Genomic DNA, 20,319 nt, shown 5'->3' on the forward strand with positions numbered 1-20,319 from the left:
ACTGGGCAATATTTACAGGGGGTTATATACACATGACGGGGCCAATTGGGCCACCGTAAGAACCATCACAAAGTGAAACTAGTAGATGTAGAACCAATAATAAACATAGAACACAACCAGTAATTACTGGCAAATACTGTCCTCAGCATTACATCCTGCAACACTGATCATATTATGCACAGTATCCCATCACGCTTGAAATACATTATGCGCCAAGCTCATAGACCTAAACATATTACACCATAACCTCCTAATCATAAATCACTTTAGAGGCTTTAATCACTGTAGAAAATAACCTCACAAGCATAAACCACAGTATGCAAATAACCTCATAATCATAAACCACATTAGAGGCATAAATCACGGTGCATCAATCACAGTACATAAATCACATTAGAGCCTGTCGCCCTAACAACCTAACAGTACCCCTGGACAACTGGCCTTCTCAGAAGGCTCAATGCCCTGTGCCATATTGTCAGTGTGGCTGCCAATGCAGCAGAATTCACAAGTGTGCAAGTGTGCTGGGGCAGAGGAGTGTATCTCACTCCTGTCTCACTCATAATGCCCCCAAAGAAATGATGGTCTAAACGTTGCAGCTGTGAAGCAGAACGTCGGCCTGGGCACTCACTGGGCCTTCTGAACAAATATGCCAAAAAGTCAGGATTCAAGCAAGCCGGGCCGAAGACGGCTGAAATGCCAGAAACCGGTCCCCAGTAGCTTGTTTCCTTCCCAGTATAAGAATTGGCTTGGTAGTTTGGTCTGCCCTGTTCCCATAATGCACTGGGCCAGGGTCAGACTAATTTGCATATAGCCAAGTTCTGAGCTGGGATGGTGCAGTGAGCTAAAAAACGGTGATGGATCAAGCCCTGATCTTTGGACTGGGTAAGAGTGGTCTGCTTAATTCAGACACTCTGTTCATCACCACCTCCATTTCTGGATCATTTTTGTCCACCATAAGCGTGGAAGGGTATACTCAGATGTGAGTCCCTAGCTCATTGCACCATCAGGATTCAAGCAAGCCGGGCCGAAGACGGCTGAAATGCCAGAAACCGGTCCCCGGTAGCTTGTTTCCTTCTCAGTATAAGAATTGGCTTGGTAGTTTGGTCTGCCCTGTTCCCATGATGCACTGGGCCAGGGTCAGACTAATTTGCATATAGCCAAGTTCTGAGCTGGGATGGTGCAGTGAGCTAAAAAGCGGTGATGGATCAAGCCCTGATCTTTGGACTGGGTAAGAGTGGTCTGCTTAATTCAGACACTCTGTTCATCACCACCTCCATTTCTGGATCATTTTTGTCCACCATAAGCGTTGAAGGGTATACTCAGAAGTGAGTCCCTAGCTCATTGCACCATCAGGATTCAAGCAAGCCGGGCCGAAGACGGCTGAAATGCCAGAAACCGGTCCCCGGTAGCTTGTTTCCTTCCAAGTATAAGAATTGGCTTGGTAGTTTGGTCTGCCCTGTTCCCATGATGCACTGGGCCAGGGTCAGACTAATTTGCATATAGCCAAGTTCTGAGCTGGGATGGTGCAGTGAGCTAAAAACGGTGATGGATCAAGCCCTGATCTTTGGACTGGGTAAGAGTGGTCTGCTTAATTCAGACACTCTGTTCATCACCACCTCCATTTCTGGATCATTTTTGTCCACCATAAGCGTGGAAGGGTATACTCAGATGTGAGTCCCTAGCTCATTGCACCATCAGGATTCAAGCAAGCCGGGCCGAAGACGGCTGAAATGCCAGAAACCGGTCCCCGGTAGCTTGTTTCCTTCCCAGTATAAGAATTGGCTTGGTAGTTTGGTCTGCCCTGTTCCCATGATGCACTGGGCCAGGGTCAGACTAATTTGCATATAGCCAAGTTCTGAGCTGGGATGGTGCAGTGAGCTAAAAAACGGTGATGGATCAAGCCCTGATCTTTGGACTGGGTAAGAGTGGCCTGCTTAATTCAGACACTCTGTTCATCACCACCTCCATTTCTGGATCATTTTTGTCCACCATAAGCGTGGAAGGGTATACTCAGATGTGAGTCCCTAGCTCATTGCACCATCAGGATTCAAGCAAGCCGGGCCGAAGACGGCTGAAATGCCAGAAACCGGTCCCCAGTAGCTTGTTTCCTTCCCAGTATAAGAATTGGCTTGGTAGTTTGGTCTGCCCTGTTCCCATAATGCACTGGGCCAGGGTCAGACTAATTTGCATATAGCCAAGTTCTGAGCTGGGATGGTGCAGTGAGCTAAAAAACGGTGATGGATCAAGCCCTGATCTTTGAACTGGGTAAGAGTGGTCTGCTTAATTCAGGAACTCTGTTCATCACCACCTCCATTTCTGGATCATTTTTGTCCACCATAAGCGTGGAAGGGTATACTCAGATGTGAGTCCCTAGCTCATTGCACCATCAGGATTCAAGCAAGCCGGGCCGAAGACGGCTGAAATGCCAGAAACCGGTCCCCGGTAGCTTGTTTCCTTCCCAGTATAAGAATTGGCTTGGTAGTTTGGTCTGCCCTGTTCCCATGATGCACTGGGCCAGGGTCAGACTAATTTGCATATAGCCAAGTTCTGAGCTGGGATGGTGCAGTGAGCTAAAAAGCGGTGATGGATCAAGCCCTGATCTTTGGACTGGGTAAGAGTGGTCTGCTTAATTCAGACACTCTGTTCATCACCACCTCCATTTCTGGATCATTTTTGTCCACCATAAGCGTGGAAGGGCATACTCAGAAGTGAGTCCCTAGCTCATTGCACCATCAGGATTCAAGCAAGCCGGGCCGAAGACGGCTGAAATGCCAGAAACCGGTCACCGGTAGCTTGTTTCCTTCCAAGTATAAGAATTGGCTTGGTAGTTTGGTCTGCCCTGTTCCCATGATGCACTGGGCCAGGGTCAGACTAATTTGCATATAGCCAAGTTCTGAGCTGGGATGGTGCAGTGAGCTAAAAACGGTGATGGATCAAGCCCTGATCTTTGGACTGGGTAAGAGTGGTCTGCTTAATTCAGACACTCTGTTCATCACCACCTCCATTTCTGGATCATTTTTGTCCACCATAAGCGTGGAAGGGTATACTCAGATGTGAGTCCCTAGCTCATTGCACCATCAGGATTCAAGCAAGCCGGGCCGAAGACGGCTGAAATGCCAGAAACCGGTCCCCGGTAGCTTGTTTCCTTCCCAGTATAAGAATTGGCTTGGTAGTTTGGTCTGCCCTGTTCCCATGATGCACTGGGCCAGGGTCAGACTAATTTGCATATAGCCAAGTTCTGAGCTGGGATGGTGCAGTGAGCTAAAAAACGGTGATGGATCAAGCCCTGATCTTTGGACTGGGTAAGAGTGGCCTGCTTAATTCAGACACTCTGTTCATCACCACCTCCATTTCTGGATCATTTTTGTCCACCATAAGCGTGGAAGGGTATACTCAGATGTGAGTCCCTAGCTCATTGCACCATCAGGATTCAAGCAAGCAGGGCCGAAGACGGCTGAAATGCCAGAAACCGGTCCCCGGTAGCTTGTTTCCTTCCCAGTATAAGAATTGGCTTGGTAGTTTGGTCTGCCCTGTTCCCATGATGCACTGGGCCAGGGTCAGACTAATTTGCATATAGCCAAGTTCTGAGCTGGGATGGTGCAGTGAGCTAAAAAACGGTGATGGATCAAGCCCTGATCTTTGGACTGGGTAAGAGTGGCCTGCTTAATTCAGACACTCTGTTCATCACCACCTCCATTTCTGGATCATTTTTGTCCACCATAAGCGTGGAAGGGTATACTCAGATGTGAGTCCCTAGCTCATTGCACCATCAGGATTCAAGCAAGCCGGGCCGAAGACGCCTGAAATGCCAGAAACCGGTCCCCGGTAGCTTGTTTCCTTCTCAGTATAAGAATTGGCTTGGTAGTTTGGTCTGCCCTGTTCCCATGATGCACTGGGCCAGGGTCAGACTAATTTGCATATAGCCAAGTTCTGAGCTGGGATGGTGCAGTGAGCTAAAAAACGGTGATGGATCAAGCCCTGATCTTTGGACTGGGTAAGAGTGGTCTGCTTAATTCAGACACTCTGTGCATCACCACCTCCATTTCTGGATCATTTTTGTCCACCATAAGCGTGGAAGGGTATACTCAGATGTGAGTCCCAAGCTCATTGCACCATCAGGATTCAAGCAAGCCGGGCCGAAGACGGCTGAAATGCCAGAAACCGGTCCCCGGTAGCTTGTTTCCTTCCCAGTATAAGAATTGGCTTGGTAGTTTGGTCTGCCCTGTTCCCATGATGCACTGGGCCAGGGTCAGACTAATTTGCATATAGCCAAGTTCTGAGCTGGGATGGTGCAGTGAGCTAAAAAACGGTGATGGATCAAGCCCTGATCTTTGGACTGGGTAAGAGTGGTCTGCTTAATTCAGACACTCTGTTCATCACCACCTCCATTTCTGGACCCAAAGAAATGATGGCCTAAACGTTGCAGCTGTGAAGCAGAACGTCGGCCTGGGCACTCACTGGGCCTTCTGAACAAATATGCCAAAACGTTGCAGCTGCCCTCGCTGGTGCGGCGCGGCGCGGCCGGGAACAAAGTAAATAGGTCCTGGTGCAACTGTGCCCTTGGGGCCCCCACGGGGTCTCCCTAAATAGAATTGGCCCCATCGTTGCAGCTGCCTGCTACGGCAGTGAAGCTGTGCAGAAACAGATGGCACGATGCTCTGTAGCCCCGTTCAGGGGCTTCACTAATCAAAATTTCCACCAGCATTGAAGCTGCCCCCTATTAAGCAGGGGAGGGGCTCAGGAATTAGGCACACAAAAGGTGCCAACATGAAGCCCCACTCACGGAGTTCTGTTGAATATTCAGGGCTATACGCACAGGAGAGCCCACACTCCTCAGGGACTCTCTCTCCTTCAATGCAGCTGGGGCAGGCATCGACAATGTGCCTTGTGCCCCCTGCACCACAAGCACCACACCGCTGACACCGCAGGGCTCTTCCTTGCACATGGGAGCCCTGCTTCACCAGACGACCTCTTCTCCATGGCGGCTGAAGCTCTGCTCAATGCCAGGCAGCTTCCCCTGGCTTCCGGTTCAGCGATCCTCTTCCCCAGGTCGCGGCGGTGATTTATTTAGGCAAATGCGGAGTGGTCACCCGCTTTACATAAAGCACAAATGTGGGGTGGGCACCCACAAAAAGGCACCATAACGCAGCGTGGGCACCCGCCATTTAAAAAAATCATAAAGCGGGGTGGGCTCCCGCTAGTGGACCTCACGGCAATGCAGGGTGGGCACCCCCTTCTAAAGCATCACAGGGGAATCCCTACGCTGGGGATTCCCTCAGCAGCGATGAGCAGCCCAGCGCTGCGAAGCTCCAGCGCCCGTCTCTCCTGGAGAAAGCATAGCGCTCCCCTTCTGGATAATTAAAGTAAAAGGGCTCACAGGGCGCAAGAGGTCCCAAAAAGTCCTTAGAGATGAAGGGGCAATGCTGGGCCCAGGGGGGCAAGCCCTCATGGTGGTTCCTCCTGGGCCCCAGCAGCAGCACGCCCCAGCAGGTTCAGGAACAAGCATCAGCACACACCAAAAACATGGGGTCACAGCCCATACATTTTTACCCAGATTCTCTTTGTTCTGCAGTGTTGGGTTTGGGGGAACCAGATGCAACTGGTTCAATGGGGGATTTGGAGCACTTTGTTTTCCAAGCTCCTCTTCCCCTTTGTCAGGTGGGGGATAGATGATCAGACACACTGGTGGAGAAGTGTGGCTCACCGGTTAGAGGTGGCAGACCCAGAAGCAGAGGTCGGCCCGGGACCAGGGTTCAATTCCCGACGCGGCAGGGTACGGAACCAATGTCAGCGGGCTCGATAAATCTCGCCTCAGTGCCTCTCTAACCATGGGTCCCATGCTGCAACTCTGAGCAATAGCTTGCTTAATCTCCACAACGGGCCCCTCGCTGCCGGGGATGCCTGGCTTCACCTTGGTGATGCCCAATAGGGACCATCTCACAGGGAAAGCCAGGACGGGTTCCCCAGCGGCACACAGCGCCAAGAAACCCTGGGGTGAATGTGCGCTCTACAAATTCATACTAACTAACACACCACAGGGGTCGGAGCCAGTATTGTCCAGGTTAGGCACAGACCTATTCAGGGTCAGGGGATAACTCCTCCCACTACTCCCAATGCAGATGTCCCATTCAGCCTAGTGCTGACTCACCCTTCCCCTCCTGGAGCCGCACACACCTCAGAGCCCCTGTCACTCACAAGCCAGACATGCAATTCACATCAGGCAGGCAGACACGTAGCACACAGAAATGCCAAGTTCTAAAAGTGGTATTTCCCAAATAGTCATAATAAATCTGTCCACACCATTGCGCAGCATTTAATATTACAATTGCAAATATACTAAACTCGACCACACTGCTCCTCCCATATCGGGAATTACTACTGACACACTGATCAAGGAATCCCCAATGCTTTCCTATGAGAGGGCAGGCCAAGCTTACCAACTGTAACACAGAGAGCACACACACTTTACATTGTACAGCAGTGCTAAAGTGCCGAGAGGCATAAAATCACCAACACCATGTCAGAAATAAGGTGGGCGAAAAGCAAAAAGTTTAGGGATCACCCTGCAAAAAAGGCCAAGTCCAACACTTCTTCTGAAACACTAATGGGATGGTATTAAAAAAACATGTCACTTTTGGGAGGATAATCATTTTTATAAGATTTATTCTTCCATAAACATTTAAAGGTAGGTTTGCCCATTGTGACAGTAACCCTACTACTTGCTGACTAAATTTCCTCAAGTTTGTTTTTGTAATATCTTTCATTTTCTAAGTTATTAACATCCCAAAATACCTTATTTGTGTTTTCCACCCGTGACTTGCCAAATCCTGATTCCATTCCATAGTCTCAGTTTTCCCTGTATTCACTTTATACCCAGAAATATGGCTGAAGATCTCTGCCTTCCTCATCAAATTGGGGAATGCATCTTGCGGGTTACTCGTAAACAACATCATATCATCTGCGTATAGTGCTAATTTAACTTCCAGATCATATGATTTAAAAGGGAGAATAGTGGTATCCGCCGATATCAAATTGGCTAGTGGCTCAGTATATACATTGAAAAGAAGTGGGGACACAGGGCAACTCTGCCTTTGTTGTAGATGATTCTAGGACTCTAGTTAATATTCCCGATTTCATGCCCTTATGTGGTTATATCAAATCATACCCTTATACAGGCATAAGAATCATACCTATATTAAGACATAGCCAATGCGGTCCAAATACCGCAAGGCTACTCCCATAGACTCCTAGAAAGCACAACTTGCTCTTACACAAACCACGCCTCCAGCTGCCCGGGAATTCCCCCTGCTTCTGTATTGATTTGTCGTAGAACTCCTGGAGTCCTGAAAGAACTGCGAGTTCTTAGTGACGTCTTATGTCCAACCTTACGTCAAACTCTGCACCTTCCAGGTATAAATATACCAGCATCTGCCTTAAGCAACACACAGTGGTTTGGAGCAAATCGGCTATCTAATTGCCTGATGCCCAGCTGATGCGAGTGCCGAAGGAAGCCGACCCTCCCCGCTATCTTTTCTCCTGCCGAGAAATCCAGCTCCCGTGTTTTCCGGTCACCCTTGCGGGTTGCTGGGAGATCAAGTCCTGAGAAAGAGATACAAGACCTCCTTCATTCTATAACCAAGGTAGGAATCTGATTAGACCCACAGAGAATTCTTGAATCAGATTCTTCGCAAAAACTGTAACTCATCTACTCCTTCCCTGTACTAGGCTTAGGTTAGGTACACTGGGGCAGGCGTATCTTAGAAACACCAGTTGAGTATGTTTAGTCATTATTTTATAAATGAATGTATTTTATCAGTTTGAAGTATCTTATGGCTTAGAAACCATAGAAATGCTTTTACAGTATTATTCCATAATACTCATTATACTGTACGCACTTTACTTTATGACAAGTATTGCAACTGTGGCAATTCACTTCTCTTGCATGAGAAAGTAGACTGCTCAATAAATAACCCTTTTACTGAAAACGCCTGTCTCTCTATTTCTCTGCACTTCTGGTGAAACTAAGCATGCACGATTGACTGAGTGAAATAGCTATCTATTGTTTCCGTGACTCTGGAGATATACTCCTTGTTCTGGGGGACCAAAGTTGTCATGTTTATGCGGTTGTCAGAAACTAATCCCTTCTTGTCTATTCAGGAAAATTAACACCTTCTTGTTAACTCGAGAAAGTTTCTAGTGACCTCTGAGCTAGCTGGCACACGAAATTAAGTCTAACCTATTCAATAGAGACCTAGTCGACCTCAGTCCTACGTCTACACTATCGTTTATGTTATTCCAATGCGCAGAGCCTATTGGGAATATAGGAACTACACTACATGGCACCCAATGTTTGGTAAGGCGATAAATTTAACGCTAGATACTAGACTAACTCAGTTGTGCTTTTCACACAGACCCCTTTTTCCTGTAGAAACTCTGATAGACGTCTGGAGCGGGTAAAAAGGTTAATATCCGCCAGAACTTAGTCGGAAGAGATTCCTATGTATTAGTTTTTGGTTTAATCAACGTTGAAGGATACAGTGTTCCAAAATATTGTGCACCTAATCTTTGTTTCCTTGAAACTTGCTCTGCAAACTTTCATTAAACAATGTCAACTAACGGCGACAACAACGAAACCGGTGGAGCTGCAGTAGATGCGAATCAACCGGGTTTTGACGTTACAGGGTTTAATGAAAATGACCTGGATGCGAAAAACATCCCGATAAATGTAAGGAAAAATGTAACTATAAAACTCATAGAAAATGATGTATCATCAAGAGGTGGTACAGTTATATTTGTGGTAGAGGCACAAGAATGTCGGCAGACAGAGGTATTCTATTCTTGGATACATTTTCCAGCAGCAAATGCTGTAACACACGAGTTCCACTACTACAAAGCAGGGGAACCTCCAGCGGAATACGTTCCTTTCGAGGATGTTAAAATTCCACTAACTTACCAAGAGCATGAGCTCTGGTTCAATGGCTCCCTAAAAGATCAAAATCACATTACCAGGCTCGGTCCACTAGGTAGACCAGGAACCACATGGTCGGTTCTAGCCAGCTATACACCACATCCTGACATTGAAAAAATGTCGAACGAAGAACTTTTAGTTCAAATAAAAGAATTAACAAAAACATATAGACAGTTAGTTCAATTAACAATTGACGGCACAACAATCCGCCAGAAATTAAAAGAAACAGATATAGCAGAACAACCTTTTGAACTTGCCATAATAGTTTAAAAATCCTATGAAGAATTAGGTAGAGATAGTTTGGGTGGGAAACCACTAAAACCACAACTAACTGAAAAGACTTTCATTAAAAATAATTTAATTACTCCAAAAAAGAAGTGGGAGGGTAATAAGCAAACCACTTCCAGAGATAAACAGTTTCAGACCAGAGGTCTCCCCAATGGAGAGATAGGTCTCCGGACCGGGGGGATAGGTCTCCCCAACATGAGCCCTCTGAAAAAAGATATAACCTTAGAAATAGGGAAAATTTGAGAAAACCTGACAGATATCAAGATATTGATACAGGTCCCTCTAAATCTTTTCAGACTTCCTCACAGAAATTGGAAAGAAGAGGACGGTCAGAACATAAAGAAGAGCGCGTCAAGTCCAAAGACAAAGAACCTGCTCATCAAAGTAAAAAATTACAATTTCCCAAAAAGAAGGTAGCCAGTATTAAAGTAAAACATGCTGAGGATTCTGAGGACACAACTCAAGAACGGAGAATGGGCCCAGACAATGCTTGACAGTGCAGCAGAAGTGACCATAGCTCGCAAGATCCTGATGAATCTTCTGGAGACAGTGGGCACGAATTAATACATTCAAGTGGAAACTGCAGACACCAGAGTCAGTGTGCCTCATAAATTATATGAAATAACATTACGTATAGAGGGGGACAAAACTAGGAAAATAAGAGGTCTCTTCTGGGAAAACCTATCTAAAGGTTATGATATCCTTCAAGCAGAAAAGAACTGGCCACCATAGTTTGTCAGGGAGTGCCCACATGGCGAAGAAATGATTATGCCTGCCTTCTCAAATCACATTCCAATTCATAACAAAATACACATATGCCAGAAAATGGGCAGTGGCCCAAGCTCCTGCATTATATAAAAATCATGTAGGATGGGATGAGGATTCTCCTCACCATAAAATCCAGTTAAAAAATCAACCTACTGCACAAATGCAGTATCCTATTAAGCAAGAAGCTAAAAAACAAGTCAGGGAGATCTTAGAACAACTTGAGTACAAGGCGGTGATTGAAACATGCACCTCACAAATGCACAATCCTTTGTTTCCTGTATCCAAACCTGACAATTCATATCGTCTAGTATTGGACTACAGACACTTAAACTCCTGTTGCAAAACATTTGCAGTACAAAATTCACACAGTGCAGCACTGATGAATAGCATTGTGCGCAAAAAATATAAAACAACATTAGATATTCCAAATGGTTTCTTCTGTCAAAACATTGCACCAGAAAGCAGGTATTTGACTGCTTTCTCCAGTATGGGGGCCCAAAAGCAATTTTGTCGTCACCCACAGGGATTCAAGAATAGCCCAGGATTATTTTCAGCCGGAGTAACAGAGTTACTACAAATGTATGATGATGAGGCATTATCCTATGTCGACGATATCTATCTAACAGACGATGACCTGGAGACACACTTGAAAAGAGTGAACACCATAATACTTGGGTTCGCATCTGAAGGGTACAAATTCAACTTTAAAAAGTCATTAATTGTCCACCTCACTGTCCTATTTTTAGGGTATGAGTTATCAAGTGAAGGGAAAAGCCTAGCTGACAACTTCTTAGAGAAGTGTGCAATACTACAAGCTCCGAAAACGCTGAAAAACTTGCAATCAATTCTAGGTTTCCTGAATTTCAGAAGAACTTACATTCTAAATTATACAGAGAGGGTTAAACTGCTCTACGAACTAATAAAACCTGATTTCAAAACAATTAATTGGACTCAGAAACACACAGAAATTTTACGATCATTACAAACAGACATGTTAACTAAAACAAAACTGCAAACACGCGTGAACGAACGCAACCTTGTAATCCGAGTCATCCCAGGAAGATGCGGATTTACATACCTAACCTCTAATGAGGGAGAAACGGTACCAATAGCTTACAAATCACACTTGTACACACAATCTGAAATGAAATTCAGTTCCACTAAAAAGATTCTAACTGCGGTACTAACTGCTGTAGCAAAAGAAAGAGCCCTGGCACAAGGTAAACGCATAATAATCGTTACACCGATACCTGCACTAGAAGCAGTAACAAGACCAAGCATTCCGAATTCTAAAGTATTACATCCTTGATGGATACAATGGGTTAATTCTCTTGCTGCATCAGATGTAGTTTACGAATTTGATCCAAACTTAAAAACACAAGAATTCCTCCAATATGAATACGAATGTCCTCTGCCAGCAGAAATTTTACCTCTGGAACAGTACATCTGTGTAATCTACACAGACAGATTTGCACAACACTTAAAAAGTTTACAATGCAGCGTGCGCGATTGTAAAAGGTCGCTGGCGCATGGGTAAATTTAGGCCTATTGTCACTAAAACCAAATCGCTCAGAAAATGTACGGCTCAGCGAGCTGAACTACATGCTTTTAAGATGGCGCTTGAAAATGCAGATCGCGAATTCCCCACACTAATAGAGTGCGATTCGCTTTACTGCATCGAATCTTACATTTTTTCCATGCAGACCTGGATTGAAAACGGTTACAAAGATGAGACAGGTGGCACAATAAAACATAAAAAACTATGGGAACAGGTAGTTCTTTAAACAAAATATTTCCCTTGGGTCATGTACAGGAAAAGCTAGAGTTTAGCTATAACCACAGTTGAATATAAACACACTAAGTAAAAAAATTAATCAAAAAATGAGGTTACAGAACAATTTATTGAAACAATAAAGAGACAATTTGCGATTACACTAGAGAAAATGTTAAAAAACAATTAAAAAACACTATGATTTTGTGACCAGCACAAAATAAAGGACAGACAAAGCTCAAATTGTAAAACATACAAATTAGAAATTACAAAGCGTACATTCACAATTAAAATTTCAACAACCCCTGGTTTTATAACCTTACAATCTTATATACACCTGGGGGGGAAAAGAGAATGAATTGTACAAAGAATTGCGTCGACGCGTTTCGGTGGTTTGCGTATTATTTTGGGCCACCTTTATCAAGACTATTGGTTTGTTGTCTGTCTTGTTACTGGATCCTTATGGGCATCCTGTTTAGTCCTTGTAATGTCGGAGAGATAGAAAATTTTCTTTCTGGATGTGAGGAGGTATTCTTATTGAGCTGTAACTATCTTAAGATTGCTAATGATTCTCCTATCCAAAAGGATTAAATAACTTTGTGAAGTCTGAGCTCTTCAGACACTTCTATGTCTCTACTCATTAGTAGGTCTTGATTTGTAGCAGGGATGGTGCTCAAGATCAATGGCGATTAGCTTCAATGGCCAGAACGAGTCTCTCTCTAATGGTTAAAGGAAATCTCGCTGTAGGAAGAATAGTTGAGGCGCGGTAAGCTGCCTTTACTTTTATGAGCCCCGGGGTAATTTCTTAAAAGTATTAATGTATCCCCTGCTCTGTCTATGGCGTCTGTTCTTATCGAGTCTTCGTTTTAAAATGAAATAGATAATAGAGTGCGATTCGCTTTACTGCATCGAATCTTACATTTTTTCCATGCAGACCTGGATTGAAAACGGTTACAAAGATGAGACAGGTGGCACAATAAAACATAAAAAACTATGGGAACAGGTAGTTCTTTTACAGAAAGAACTACAAAAGACTCACTTGATACATACACAGAGTCTTCAACGTGATGGCGTTCACGTTGCAGGGATTTCATTGGCTAATAAAGCCACAGCGGCAGCTGGTCAACCAGCTTCCGTAGCTACAAAAAAGCGTTTTAAAAAACAAATAGATGGTGAAACGCTACTAGCAGTAAAAGCCTCTATGGAAGGCAATTATGCAGCGTTACCTCTAAATTATCCACTCGGAAATACATACATAATTGATGCGAACTCCGTTCCTTTTGCTCAAATCCCTGGAGTGGGGGATAGAGTAATTCCAAACACAAACCGGAAAGTCTTCTTGATTCAAGAAACACACATGGGAATGGGTCTGAGGCACCAAGAGATCCTGAAATCTCCAATAGAATTGCAATCTAGATACTGGTGGCGGGGAATGAGTGTGCAAGTTCATAACTTTGCAATGGATTGTTAGGACTGCAATTAATTAATTAATTGTGTGCTTATATAGCGCAGGACTCACTCCCGAAGGGGTACCTCCGCGCTTCGACCGCTGCGAAACCCTTCCTGGCTTCCCTGAGAGATGGTCCCTTAATGGGTTTTTCCAGGGTGAGACCAGGCATCCCCGGCGGTCTGGTGGGGTCGTTAGTGAAGATGAGGCAAGCTAGTGCCCAGAGTTGCCGAGTGTGATCGTTGATCAGAGTGGGCACCGAGGCGAGAGAATTATCGAGTCCGCTGACCCTGGTCCGGAAACCTGCCGCGTCGGGAATCGAACCCTGGTCCCAGGCCGTCCTCTGCTCTCGGGTCTGCCGCCTCTAACCAGTGAGCCACACTACTTCACTAGAGATAGAGATCAATAGAGATCGCAATTATGAACCAGACCAGATATCTGACTCTAGCACAGTAAGACCAGCCCAGACACCTCTATTAGACAGCATTAGGCTATCTACACGCAGGCGTCCGATCAGACAAATGCGATCCCATAAATATTAAGACGAGATTCATTTGGATGTGGCCTCAGCGCTCGGCTGACGCAGAACTGTTATAAAAGATTTGCGAGTCTTTATCGGTACATAAGCAATTGGCATGCTACATTCTGACCAGGGTCCAGCGTTAAGCTCTCGAGCTTACAAGGAGGCCATGACCAGCTTGGGCATTGCATTGCGGTACTCTAGTCCATTCCATCCTGAGGGAAATGCGGTAGTGGAAAGAAAAAAATGTGACATAAAGCAATCTAAAACAGCGAGGGTATTAGGTTTGGGTGATGGGTGGGTCAAACATCTAATAAGTGTCTAACGTAGTCTTAATAATCTGCCAAGAAATTCTCTTGGTGGAATCACTCCGTATGAACTTTTATTTGGTACAAGAATGATAATCGAAGATCTCGATTGTCAGGCTTCAGTGGTGGAACAAAAAGCGTTTGATATCAAAGATCGTTTGGCTGTTTTACAGGACTTGAATGAAACAAGAAGAAGTCTAAGTAACACAAAGCTAAAGCCAATGGTCACTGAAGAGAAACCACCTGTCCCAGTGGATGTATGTCGTTACAACACATACTTTTACAACGCATACCTTTACAATGCATTTTTTACACCGCAACATCCATTACAGCGCATTCCATTACAACGCATGCCATTACAATGAATTCTTTGAAACTACCTTTACAACGCATTCCACTACAATGCATACTACATTTACAATGCATACCATTACAACACATACCATTACATTGCATGTATGGTAAGTATTGGATAGTGTAGGGGTAAAAATTACTATTTTAACTCCAGGGGGTGCAACAGTAGGGTAAGTATTGGATAGTGTAGGGGTAGAAATTACTATTCTAACTCCAGGGTGTGCAACAGTAGGGTAAGTATTGGATAGTGTAGGGGTAAAAATTACTATTCTAACTCCAAGGGGTGCAACAGTAGGGTAAGTGTTGGATAGTGTAGGTATGCGTTGTAATGGTATGCGTTGTAATGACTGCATTGTAATGACATGCGTTGTAGTGGTATGCGTTGTAGTGACATGCGTTGTAATGGTTGCGTTGTAATGTCATGCGTTGTAATGGATGTTGCACTGTAAAAGTTTCGTTGTAAAGGTAGTGCGTTGTAAAAGTTGCGTTGTAAGTGTTGTTTCCCGTCCCAGCAAGACCTGCCTGGATTCCAAAGATTGGGGATCTGGTCAGAGAAAAGATCGCGGCATAGAAGGAATTTGGGCCTTCTTACAGAACAGCAGTACCTGTCTTAGCTATCAGCGGAACAAGATCAGTCGTACTACCGCCCCTTGCTGGTAAAAGAGAGAACAGAGTTGTATCAATCGACCTGGTAAAACCACAACCATGTGGCCAATAATAAGTAGTAGGGCCAGTGGACTCCCAAGAAATAGCAGAAGACCAAACCTTGCTACAATCCAAGAGGTTCAAACTGAGAGACTAATCACATTCGATAAACCTGCAGTGAATAAAAAAGGACTATGCAATAAAGTCATGGAAATTGTGCCTCTTGAAACCCAAATTGCAACAGTTCATCAAGAAACACCTGTCTACAATGATATAGCCTCGGACTATACCAATATGAAAAAGGAAGAAGCAACTACAAAGATTAATAACAATCCTGATGCCATTGAAACAATTGACAGAACTGCATCTGGCTACATCATCAATTTCGATGACTTTTCTGATGATCCCAGTGAACATGAAGACAAGCCAGCAAACAAAACCTTCAAAGACAAAATTACAGAACTCTTTCATCAACTTGGGGAAACATATCTGATTTCACAGAGGATTGAATTGTGGATTGTGTTAGGTTTATTTTCCTAATGCTCTGGCTGATTTTAATTCTAAGCTTGGGAAGAATGATTGATGGAAAATACAGTACAATGGGAACAGCAAATCAGAACATCAACTTGGTTCTAAAACCTCACAGATCATCTCACATTGAAAAAAGAGAACCATCATCAGTGAACATCACAGCCATTCCTATACCTGGTGGTGTAGCGTGGGACACTACTGATTACGACATCTATGGCCCGGTTGAACTCTTGAAATATCCACATCAATTCAAGATTTCTTTAAGTGACTTTGTATCACTTAGTACTTTCTCTGATGATTGGGACTTTGAAAATATTAACAATATGATGGCATGTCAGATTTAGAAATGTCAGCTAAATATACAGAACATGATTATTTACAAGGTTCATCAAATTATGAAGAAATGTATTGCTATAATCATTATGGGCATCACTATTTGCATAAATCGGCAAATCCTAGAAAATGTTTTTATGTATAATCAATGGGACCATTGGCCAACTCCGCCAAAAGGGAGCTCAAAAACATTTTATGAAAAATTCCCATACTTTTCAGGGTTTAATATCACTGATCCAGAAACGTTTTATTTTAAAATTATGAAGAAGACAGAAATGAAAAACATGTTGACAAATACTAAACTGATTTATTCTGAAAAGTTTTATGAAAAAATATCTTTGTTTGGTTTTGAATTTTGGAAAAAAAACATTGAGACAAAAACTGTCTGGGGTACAAGAGACTGGCAGGTACAAGGTTTAGAATCATTATTCAGAGCCTGCATGATCCCAGAACAAATAATGTTCCTGAATGACACCATTCAACAAACAACCTGTCTTGGCCTAACCAGGATGAAAGACTTAAACAAACCGTCTATACCAAAACCCATACCTGATAGTAATAACACTACAGAAGTGGAGATAGACGTATACCATATTTTAAAACATAACAGAACACTTCCTAATTGGAACAAATGGTTGATCTGGCCCACAGACACTAATAACTGTCAAGATAGATTCCTGAACAAAATACAGGGGTTCAAACAGAATAGGCCAGACCCAAGATATTCCCAGAGACAACATCCAGGGATAATAACAACATATAGTGTAGGAAAACTATTCCTCGAATGGCTACAGAAATCCACACTACCTGAAATTAAGCAACACTTGACTTTACTTAAAGAAGGTGCTGACTTGCGAGAATTCATAGTGGGACCTCGCAAACAGCGTCAAAAACGTTTCATATACGCCTGTATATACACAGCTTACAATGAAGCTTGGAAAATAACTCAAATTGAAACTGCAGAAAAAATACGAGAAATTGATCGTATTAATTTGGAAAAATCACTTTCTGTAGTGGACAATGGGTTAACGACTCTGTCCTCCAGAATTTATTCACTGCACAGCATTGTATCATCTGCTATTGATATAACAGAACAGGATATGCTAATGTTACAACATGGCCAGTCCCAATTACGTTCTATTGTACAGTTAGGCTGGACGTTACAAAATCTGCGTTTAGGCTACGTGCCAAGGCGTCTGATAAACACAACGTCATTATTTTCTATCTTTAACCTTACTGATAAATAAATCTCTTTGGCACAAAGAGGGGCAAACTATACGGTGCTGAGCATTGAAAAACTAGAAAGATTACCATTGACAGTCTCCGAAAGACCTGTCATTGAATGGATAATACATGGCACCATTACAATTCCGATAACGACTTTTCAGTTTCAATATTGCCAAAAGTATATACCAGCAGGCCTGTATGAAAGATTGGGTAAAGGGTACATCAAGTCAACCTGGAACTTACCTTACACACATAGATGTTGGAGTGGGGGCAAGAAAGAGGTATTCCTTAGTGGTAACAACTGTAAAAACTCACTAAGCGGTATACTTCTATGTCAAGGAATTAACTTACACGGAGCCTGCGAAGGTTCATCAAATAACCTTTCATGCCACTGCACGGCACCCCTGCTACACAGATAGAGCCTTTTTTCAGACAGCTTTCCAACGGCAGCTACGTTCTAATAAGTGACCACAGCAGTTGTGGCATGGTGCCAGGAACGGCCTATCTCGTGAGCGTTACTTCCGGGGTCACTTGTTGTATGCAATTATTGTATCCAAACAACAAGCTAGACATGGAGGCAGCAATATGGCCTTCTTTTAATATCTCTTCTATTCGAATTGATACTTTAAGTAGAATGAAGTCTATTCTTTTACAAACAACTGTGCCTTTAACCTCGTCTAGAGAAACCTATGACCTGCATGTTGCAAGGACAGCAGCAGAGATACATACATTATTATCGACAAATTGCCCCGTACATTTCGTAGACATGTTAAGCCAAATCTTAAACATGTCTGATACCAGTGGCATCGCACATGTATTTAAGACAATTTTTTCGGGACTGTTAGTACCCTTTGAAGCAGTTCTGAACATCTTCCCGAATTTTGTGCATTCTGTGTTCGGCGGCCTGCCTCTTATCTTGGGACTCGTAGCAGGAATCTTATTTTTGTTCCTTCTGCTCCGATATGGCAAGTCAAGTCACAGGCAAAACTCAGGCTACAATGGAAGACACGATCCTAGCAATACGATACCGAGAGCGGATTACTAAAGTCCTCGGCTTGGCTCGGCTAAGAGATCTGAATACTACCTGGTTTCTTTCATTTAGACCAATCTGGCAAGATTGCATCTTACCTGATCTACGAGGCCTGCTATGCGGAGAAGAATGCGTGTTAGACGTCTGTCTCACACTTCCATCAGCAGTACCTATGGATGTCGATACTTTGCTAGGTTCGGTAACGGCTAATGCAACGTGTTGTCCCCAGCAGCTACCCATTCTGATGATGGCATTTGTTGAGACCTCACCATTACGATTAGGTGGCGGTGAGGTACGAGATGAAAGCGGCACACAGGTACAACCTTCTGTGAACATTGCTGATCCAGATAATGCTGACGGTAATGCATCTCACATAGACACTATTTCCACTTTTTCGGATTTGGTCCAACTTTCACCTACTGTTGTAGACACATTTTTTACCAGCCTATCTGAATTAATGTTCTCACCTAACAATGAGAATAACGTTTGAAAATACGCGCACACAGCGTTCCATGAACTCCGAAATTGGCCTTCAGTTTTGGTAAACAGAACCTAAAAAACTTTGGAACTATTGTTTCCCCAGAGAGCGAAATTGATTTTTTCCCAGTTCCCAAAATATTTACTTTTTGGCACATGATACTCTGCTTAAAGTAGAACTATTCTTAGAGAACAAGATTTCTATTTTTAGAAGCTCTAGAGACAATGTTTTCTTCGTCTCTAACACTTGTACAGTCTTGTACAACTATGTGATGAAATGGTCTCGACCTTCTCTTCTGTATTAAGAGCCATTTCATAAATGTAAATTTCGTGATTCATTCAGTCAAAATTCTAAATGTACCATATATGCATTATCTGAATGATACCACTGCTTGAAAACGTACAGTATAATACTCATTTTCATGTATATACCATTTCAAATGCATTTTATGTATTTTGGGGTGGGATGGAAAATACATGCTTAGATATGCTTATACATTGCTTAGTATTTAGTAATGATGGACATTATACGTGGAGTGGATGTTGTAGATGATTCTAGGACTCTAGTTAATATTCCCGATTTCATGCCCTTATGTGGTTATATCAAATCATACCCTTATACAGGCATAAGAATCATACCCATATTAAGACATAGCCAATGCAGTCCAAATACGGCAAGGCTACTCCCACAGACTCCTAGAAAGCACAACGTGTTCTTAAACAAATCAAGCCTCCAGGCACATGGAGGAGTTAGCATGGCTAATTCCTCCATGTACCTAGTCAGGGCAGGTGCAGGACAGTTTCTGGGGAGCAGATTTAAACACATATATCTCATTTTTAAGTTCAATATCAAAAGAAATCAAATCTATTAAAGTGCATAACTTTCCAAAAATCTAAAATGGACCTGAAACAGATGTCGATTTCAAATGAAAGACATCAAACTTAAGGTGAACAATTAAATAGTACAAAATAAGCACGTACATTTCAGAAATGCATTAAAAACACAAAAGGATATTAAAAAAGTATTTGTAATCTTAGATACACTACAAAGAAGCAAAGACCACATCTGATCAGAAATTCTCTAAAAATTCAAAAATAGAATCTAACTACAAAAGAATAAGAAACAATAAAATAGGTAAACTTTTTCACATGAAAGGTAAATGTAACGTAATAGCCACATTTTATTTTCCAAACAGGGAAACTAACAAAGAACTTATTTCCACAGTTTGAACACTGTTAAACAACTTCAATTCTCAAAAGGTTCCAACAATTAACCTTACAATTGTTTTAATCTCTCAACAGCTGCAAATCAAAAATAAGGAACAAAATATACACTATCATAACATCACACTTATATACATTATTTTCTGTTTGTTTCCAATATCTTTTAAAGAATAGAAAATGCTTTGCGAGCTATATTCGCAGAAAAAGGGTAATACAGTATTGAAATAGGTGAGTAAATGTTTTGTAATGGGAGATTAACTGAGCAAAGGAGTCATTGGAGATGTGCTGAATATTTCTGATTCCCAATACAAAAGCAGAGTGGTCACACTTGATGACATGATGGAAAGAATCATGGAGCATAACTACTTTACCTCTACAATGGAGATTGGAGTAAGAAAGAATGTTCAAAAAGTTAGGTTATTTGCGGC

Source organism: Lissotriton vulgaris, chromosome 3_1 (genome assembly GCF_964263255.1).
Source record: "Lissotriton vulgaris chromosome 3_1, aLisVul1.2, whole genome shotgun sequence".
In the NCBI taxonomy this organism is placed as follows: Eukaryota; Metazoa; Chordata; class Amphibia; order Caudata; family Salamandridae; genus Lissotriton; species Lissotriton vulgaris.